General features: G+C 38.7%; 1 pseudogene; it reads right to left on the bottom strand.

Annotated features, from left to right (window-relative positions):
• Nucleotides 1-4,175: 4,175 nt before the first annotated feature.
• Nucleotides 4,176-5,089, bottom strand: LOC102831722 (annotated as a pseudogene).
• Between the last annotated feature and the right edge of the window lie 2,264 nt (nucleotides 5,090-7,353).

Below are 7,353 nucleotides of genomic sequence, written 5' to 3'. Positions count from 1 at the left end.
TATATATATACATAAGGCCACACATATAGCTATGTATGTACCTGAATCTACTCACATGTGCCTTCCTATACACACACACATATAGATACAGAGCTACTTATGTAACTACACAGATATTTTATGGCTGTTATTGTTCTTGTAGAGTACTGCTGTGATGCTGCAGGATAATGCACTGGACCACAAGGTCAGTTTGAACCACAAGGTTGATGGTTCAAACCTACCATCTGTTTTTTGGAAGTTCTACACAGGATCACTATGAGTCTGAACCAACTTGGCATGTAACAATAACATTGCTTTTGCAAAATTGTATATGTTAATGTCATTTACTAAAAATATTCCTTATCCTTTTGGACTTAGTGCCATCATTTACTTTGGTAAAGTTGTGCAGACTGCACCCACATTCAGTATTACCTTTTCCATCACCAAATATAAGAAGTGATTGTCCCTCCCATTCCTGTTAACTGCTAAGGGACATTCCAGAAGTGCAACTTACAGGTGGTAAAAGAAAGCTTAGAAATGTGATATAACTTACCTAAGGATGCTGATGCTTAAAAGTGAAAAAGTTGGGATTTTAACTTTAGTTCTGCCAAAATGTCAAGCTTTTCTACTATACTATTCAGCCTCTTCTTAAATCCATACACTGGGGCAAGTGCAAAATTTAGTTAATTTTTTAAAAATTCCAGAAGTCTCACCTAATTCAGCTAAACCTTTGATCATAGTTGATACAGGCCACATTTTCACTCTTACCTATGACTTTGGCCAGTCGTAGCTACTGCCCATTTGACTCACATTTGTTTAAGGTATGCTGCTGCCATCATTCATATCAACTCTTAACCACCAGTTCAGAAAATATTAGCTGAGACTTAGTATTTGTCCCCAGTGGGTGATTTTAGAGGAAGCCTGGGTGTGCAGTAAAAAAAAGTTGGGAATTTGGATTTCATAACCATATTTGTTGTTGTTAAGTTCCATTGAGTTTAACTCATAGCCACCTTGTATAAGGTTTTTAAGGAGCAACTGGTGAGCTTGAAACACTGACCTTGCAGTTCAAACAACTTCATAGTCTGATGCATTAGCCCACAGCGACACACCTGGACTCCTCATAACCAGATAAACCTGGGTCTAAATCTTGACCAGTCACTTTAACATTTGTAGGAAAGTTCATTTCTCTGAACCTTGATTTCTATATCTGTCCTGGTGTGGCACTGTGGGCTAATGTGTCAGACTCCAAAGTCATCTGAACTGCAAGGTCAGTGGTTCAAGCTCACCAGCTGCTCCTTGAAAACCCTATACAGGGTTTCTATGGGTCAGAATTGACTCAATGGCACATAACAATAACAGCAACAAGACAGTTAGAGTAATGTCTACCTTATAGTTGTATCATCTAACATCTGTTAAATGCTCATAAATGAAAATTTGTAATGTTAGCCCATCAATTGCCTAAGTTCCATCTGACCTATGACTTAAATGAGGAATTGGATTTTCCAAGTTGTCAGTGAAAATAATTCCTCAGACTTTCCTTTAATAGATTCATTATCCGAGCCTACCAGTATCTGGGTATGACTAGTAAAAGCTATATTTCAAGTAAGTTGTTCTTTCAGCTATTGAGTTACCTTCAAGGCCACATATCAGCTTGATATCAAATGTTCCTAAATGCAGTCAATATTGAAAGGAAAAGAAAACTGCCACCCTATCATGAAGACAAGATCTTAGAAAATCCAACACTGAATCTTTTAAAAGAGAGAGTTCCATATAAGTTTCCTCTTAGGAGTTAAGTATTCAGATGCTAGATAATGACAAGTGAATTATTTACACACACACACACATATATATTTGATCCTTATTTTTAATTTCTCTGAGGCTTTCTGCTCCTACAAAGATCTGAAGCCTTGGAAACCCTATATTGCAGGAGTGGGGAACTTTGCTTTTGCCAAGATCAATAACATCATTTACAGGGCACACAAAATTATAAACATACAAATTAGCCTGCTCAACTAGCCTGGAATGGCTAGAAGAAAAGAAGATACTTCTTGAAAGGAAGACCAGTAGGAAAAATAAAAAACAATAACAGCAGTCTGATTGACTACTACAAGAACAAGCAAGCCGTTTTCCTGGGAGCCATCAAAGCAAGTGGTTGGGTCCCCTCAGGGCAAACCCACTTGCAAAACTGAGACTCAAGGGTAATACACGATCAGGAATGTGGTCTTACTGGTGACCATGTTGGTCACCAATAAGGGGAAGTGGGGAAAAACTGCAATGAACTTGTGAGCTAAGTCTGACTACATTCAATAGACTCCTGCCAAACCTGGTTGAGACCTGGTTGGCCAGCAGTATGGCAAGACCTGGGGACTCCTGGGCCCAGAGACAGGGACATGGCCACAGAGGTCTAGATCAGAGAGTGACATGCCCACTTGATATGAAGTGAAGAGAGATGCACAAGAACACCCATACATGCAGATAGTACCCACTTGACCTGTCGGCAATGGCTGTATGATCAGAACTTGACTAGAAGAAGAGGAAAAAAAGAGTAATCCACTACAACTTGATGAACTTGACTTATACTTATGGATGTAGTAACTCAAAAGAGGGAACAAATCTTTAGTGAGGATCATTCCCATCCCCTCAATACACAGGGTTGACAGGGATGGGCAACTTAAGACATTGGCTACCCAAAATCGTGGTGAGTGCTGCAAAGGCAAGAAGTGACTGGCTTACAAGGTTTCAAGAAAGAGCCTAGTTCCAGAGGGTGCTGGGGAAGGTAGAATCTCCACTGAGTGGTTCCCAATCTGTCTGGATGGGGGTTATGAAAGGAGATGAGGATAAAACTCTTGTGGTTCAATAGTGAATAATTGCTATCAGGACTGACTGTGAATGTTGTAAATGTCAAGGTAGACATTTTGTAACAAAAGAAGGAGAGTGGTGAATTTGGCAGTCCAGGAGCAGAGGTCCCTGGTACCATCAAGTAAAAAGAACGGAGAGCGGGGTCATATCCAGAGAACCAGTGACACAGGAGATGGAGTCAGAGATGATGATGTGGAGAGATGAAGTGGCTGGGGACTCTGGACTCAGGGAGGGAGAAGGTCTGTGTGCTGATGGCCAGGGTTCAGGCTTGTGGGGTGAACCCTTTGGTTGTATGATGATGCATTGAGGGGTTTGTAATCATTTCAATGGAATGAAATACGATAGGATGAATGTAAAGCGAATGTTCTCACATGTAAACTATCACTTAATTCACAATAAAAACTTAAAAATAGCCTGCTGCATTTGGTCAAACATTTAATTAACTCACCCCTAAAATGATAGCTTGACCCAGCAGTTCAATCTCCCCAGCTGCTCCTCAGAAACCCTATACAAGGTTGCTTTAGGTTGGAATCAACTCGATGACACTTAACAACAACAAAAAAAATGTGATGGCTGGAACTGCAATTGTCTTGGCAGAGCCAGACCAAATAATTTTGTGGGCCTTATTTAGTCCATGGGCCAGACATTCCCCCATCCCTGCTATTCAGGGTCGTTATGAGTCAGAGCTGACTATTGACTTATCAACAACAATAAAATATCTTGTTTGATCTCAACAATGATCTCAAACATAAGAATTGTGAGAACAGTGCAGGAGTCAGAACTGTTTCTAAGGAGTTCTACTGTTACTTTGGATTAGGTGTTGAGCTAACTGAAAATTGGCAGTTCAAACTGACCAGCGTTAGAAAGACGAAGCTGTCTGCTCCTTTAAAGATTTATAGTCTCAGAGAATTCTATATGGGGTCATTATGAGTCAGAATCAACTCAATGGCATTGGGTTTGGTTTGAGTTTGAATCTTATTTCTGAGTCACCTCCAAAATTCTCCAAACTTTTACCAGGACTCATGTATTGATCCTTTTTTGATTTTTTTTCTTTTATTTTTTAATAAGACTGGAACCATGGCTTTTATTTTCACATGCACAGTTCAAAAGAAGTCATCAGTAGATTCTATTTAACATAAAACCAAAAAAAATCCCATAAAACATAAATCTTGGGCTTAAAAAATTAAGATAGAAACCAATATCTGTCACTAGGAGCCTGTTTGGAGGATTCATATATTTTTAGAAGGCATATACAATAAAGATGTCTCAAGAGGCATTTTGAAAGAAATGGTAGTTGGTGGCTAAATTTCCAGACTTAAAGTGATTTAGGGGAAGTGTCACAGTGCTAGGAGTAGGGTGATAGGACAGTGGTCACTGCCTAAGGCTTTAGAACATATCTTGCTATCACACAATGGAGAGTGAGACAATAAAAAATAATCAAGGTCCAGCCAACATTTTTGAATTGAGCATTCATCATGTAGGTCCAAAAGGTATAAGCATAGGCTGTATCAGGGTAGAGGTGCTGGCAGCTGGCAGCTAGTGGCACAACCTTCAGCAATTCCCCAAAGTCTTGGCACTCTTGAGGAGTAAAGCCAGCTTCCTTTTTCTTTCCTTTCAGGTTACAAAGGCCAGTCTCTTCAGACTCATGTTAAGGTCCTCACATAACACAAGAGGTTTATGTGAAGCAAAGTCCTTCAAGGATTTGCAAAAGGCTCCATCCCAGCGCTGCGGGTACTTCAGTTACACCAATCCCTGGCCTGTATTAGGTACATAGGCTGTTACCAGCACAGATGCATCAAGTTCAGCTACTATCACCTGGCCTTAGTGGTCATGTTCCTCCTCACCAATGCTGTAAGAGACTTTGAGTGGACACTTTCGGGAGAGTACGCCCACACCACTGTATCCCTCCTTATCCGAAGGAGCTGACCAGTACTGATGAGATAGTCCAGACAGGTCTTGAAGTTCAGCTGATAGTTTTTTTCTCTGAACGTTTGGTCTCTTGGAGGAAGAGAATATCTGGGGTTTCTTCCATTGCCCAATCTAAACCTTTCTCCTGAATCCAGGCTCTAAGCCCATCCACATTCCAGGAAGGTGACGTTTTCTGATCTGGGGTATTCTCATGTAGAACTAGACCCTCTCCTGCTCTCTTTTCATTTTTCTTTGCTCCCATCTTACTCTTCTTGGTCTCTGACTTGGTCTTGTGCTCTTCTCCATCTTCTGCCACAGCTCCCTTTTTGCCATGTTTCAGCATCCCTGCAAAGAATGCTCTTCACCTGTTCCACATTGCCCACCAAAGCAGGATTTTACTGTTACTCAGGCACAAAGAACAGAACACACTGCCCCCCGACCCCATGGGTAACTAACTCCCTTCTTTGATTTTTAACAAATTAAAATTTTTATTTTAAGGCAGTTTGAATATAAAAACTTTTTTTTTTTTACTCTTTACTTACAAACCCACCAATTACAATAAGGAAGAGAAGGTAAATTTAAATAACAGTTACTTATTAAGTGTCTATATGGGGACATGTATATATGGGGATATTGTTGTTGTTAAGTACTGTTGAATTGATTCTGACCCATAGTGACCCTATATATAGGGTTTCTGAGGATCAGTTGGTGAGCTTGAACCACCAACCTTGCAGTTCAAACTGACCTTGACTTGAAATCTAGCACATTAGTAACAGTAAACTAGAAAGACACAGAGTCTGCCCTCTGGGAGCTTTGATTTCTGTGTGGTATGCCTATGAGTCTATGGTGTTGTTAAGTGCTGTAGAATCAGTTCCAACTCATAGGAACCCTGTATAGGGTTTTCAAGGAGAAGCTGGTGGGTTTGAACTGCTGACCATGTGGTTTTCAGTCCAGTGTTGATCCTACAGTGCCACACTGGGGTCTATGGATACCGATTATATTAGCATTGTAAGTAGTTTATAAAGACACAGGAATGACTCAAATTGCCATTCAGAATTACTTTTCCATATTGAAAAGTATGATGGATTAAATTTGATTCACTAAAATTAGTTCATTATTTTAATGGCTAACTCTATGTACCAGGCACTTAGGCAACATAATAATTGTAACATGTACCTTTTAACTATCCCACCCAAAGGCCAATCCACTCTCATCAGGTTAGTTCTGACTCATCGCAAACCTATATAGAATTTCTGATACTATGAATTTTTATGGAAGTAAATAGGCTGATCTTTCTCCTATGGAACAGCTGGTGGGTTTGAACCATCAACCTTGCAGTTAGCAGTCCGGTACTTATCCTACAGTGTCGTTGCAAATTGTGAATAACAAATGAAACACAAGAATAAACAACATTAAATTTAAATAATAATATAAGCAATATTCAGAAAAAGTATCATAGAGCTTGGACATACTTTTGAATCCCATTACCCAGAGACTCGCTGTGAAATCACACAGTGAATAAGGAGAGAATACAGAGGTTTTCTTTTGCTTCTGGTTCTTTATTCTTCCACTGTAAGAGCAGATTTAAAATAAAAATATCTCAGGAAATAAAGCCATCCCTTTTCTTTCTTTGTAAAAACCTCTGATGACCTCCATTCCAATCAAGAAGGGGTTTCCCTTGGCAACCATGCCCCTATCTCACTTCCCAGATTTTTGTAAATAAAAATAATTTGAAGAGACCAGCCAAGGACTAACTCTTTAACAAATTATCTTCTTATCTCACTCCAAATTAGATGTTGACATAGACTTTTATTTAAAGGAAATCTATTTCTCACCCATTAAAACATTTCAGGCAATAGTTTGAATAATTCAAAAACATATTTATTTAAGAAGCACTGATGTCCTTTAGTATGGTAACTTGAAGCTCAAAAAGACTTCTGCTTTTCACTTTTAATCCTGTGGGTTAGAGTCATCAAATATAACCTCATTGTGACTTTAAGTATAATTAAGGGCAGATAAGAGAATCAAGTGAAATAGCATGGCCTCATGATGTATGAAGTATATATAATTAAAATATATTTCAACAGTACACAAAAGAGTTTGAAAATAGAGATATAAAATGTTTCGTCCAAATAAAAACCCTTCTATGTAACAGCATGTTGAGATTGACAATACCATTGTTTTATTGTTAAGTGTCATTAAGTCAGTTCCAGCTATGCAGTTTTGTGCATTAACCCACAGCGTCACACCAGGACTCCGACAATACAATTTGTATAGATTTAAATCAGGTTAATTTATACTTATGTTAAAAAATACATAATTTATGTTAAAAAATACATAAATTGCAACATATAGTGCTTTAAACCTTATATTGTTGTTAAATACAATAAAGTGGGTTCTGACTGATCATTATTATGTATAGGATTATTGAGGTTGTAAATCTTTATAGGAGCAAAAATCCTCTTCCTTCTCCTGAGAAGTGACTGGTGAGTTGGAACTGTCAGACTTATGGTTAGCAGAACTGGGTGTATCCAATAGTGGCATGATATTTCACTTGCAAAATTGTGTGCTGCTTATTCCATAGCAGTGGCTATAGAATTATACTTA

Source organism: Chrysochloris asiatica, unplaced genomic scaffold (assembly GCF_000296735.1).
Source record: "Chrysochloris asiatica unplaced genomic scaffold, ChrAsi1.0 scaffold00489, whole genome shotgun sequence".
Taxonomy (NCBI): Eukaryota; Metazoa; Chordata; class Mammalia; order Afrosoricida; family Chrysochloridae; genus Chrysochloris; species Chrysochloris asiatica.
The sequence above is the reverse complement of the archived record's forward strand: the minus strand, read 5'-3'. Positions and strand labels throughout refer to the sequence as shown.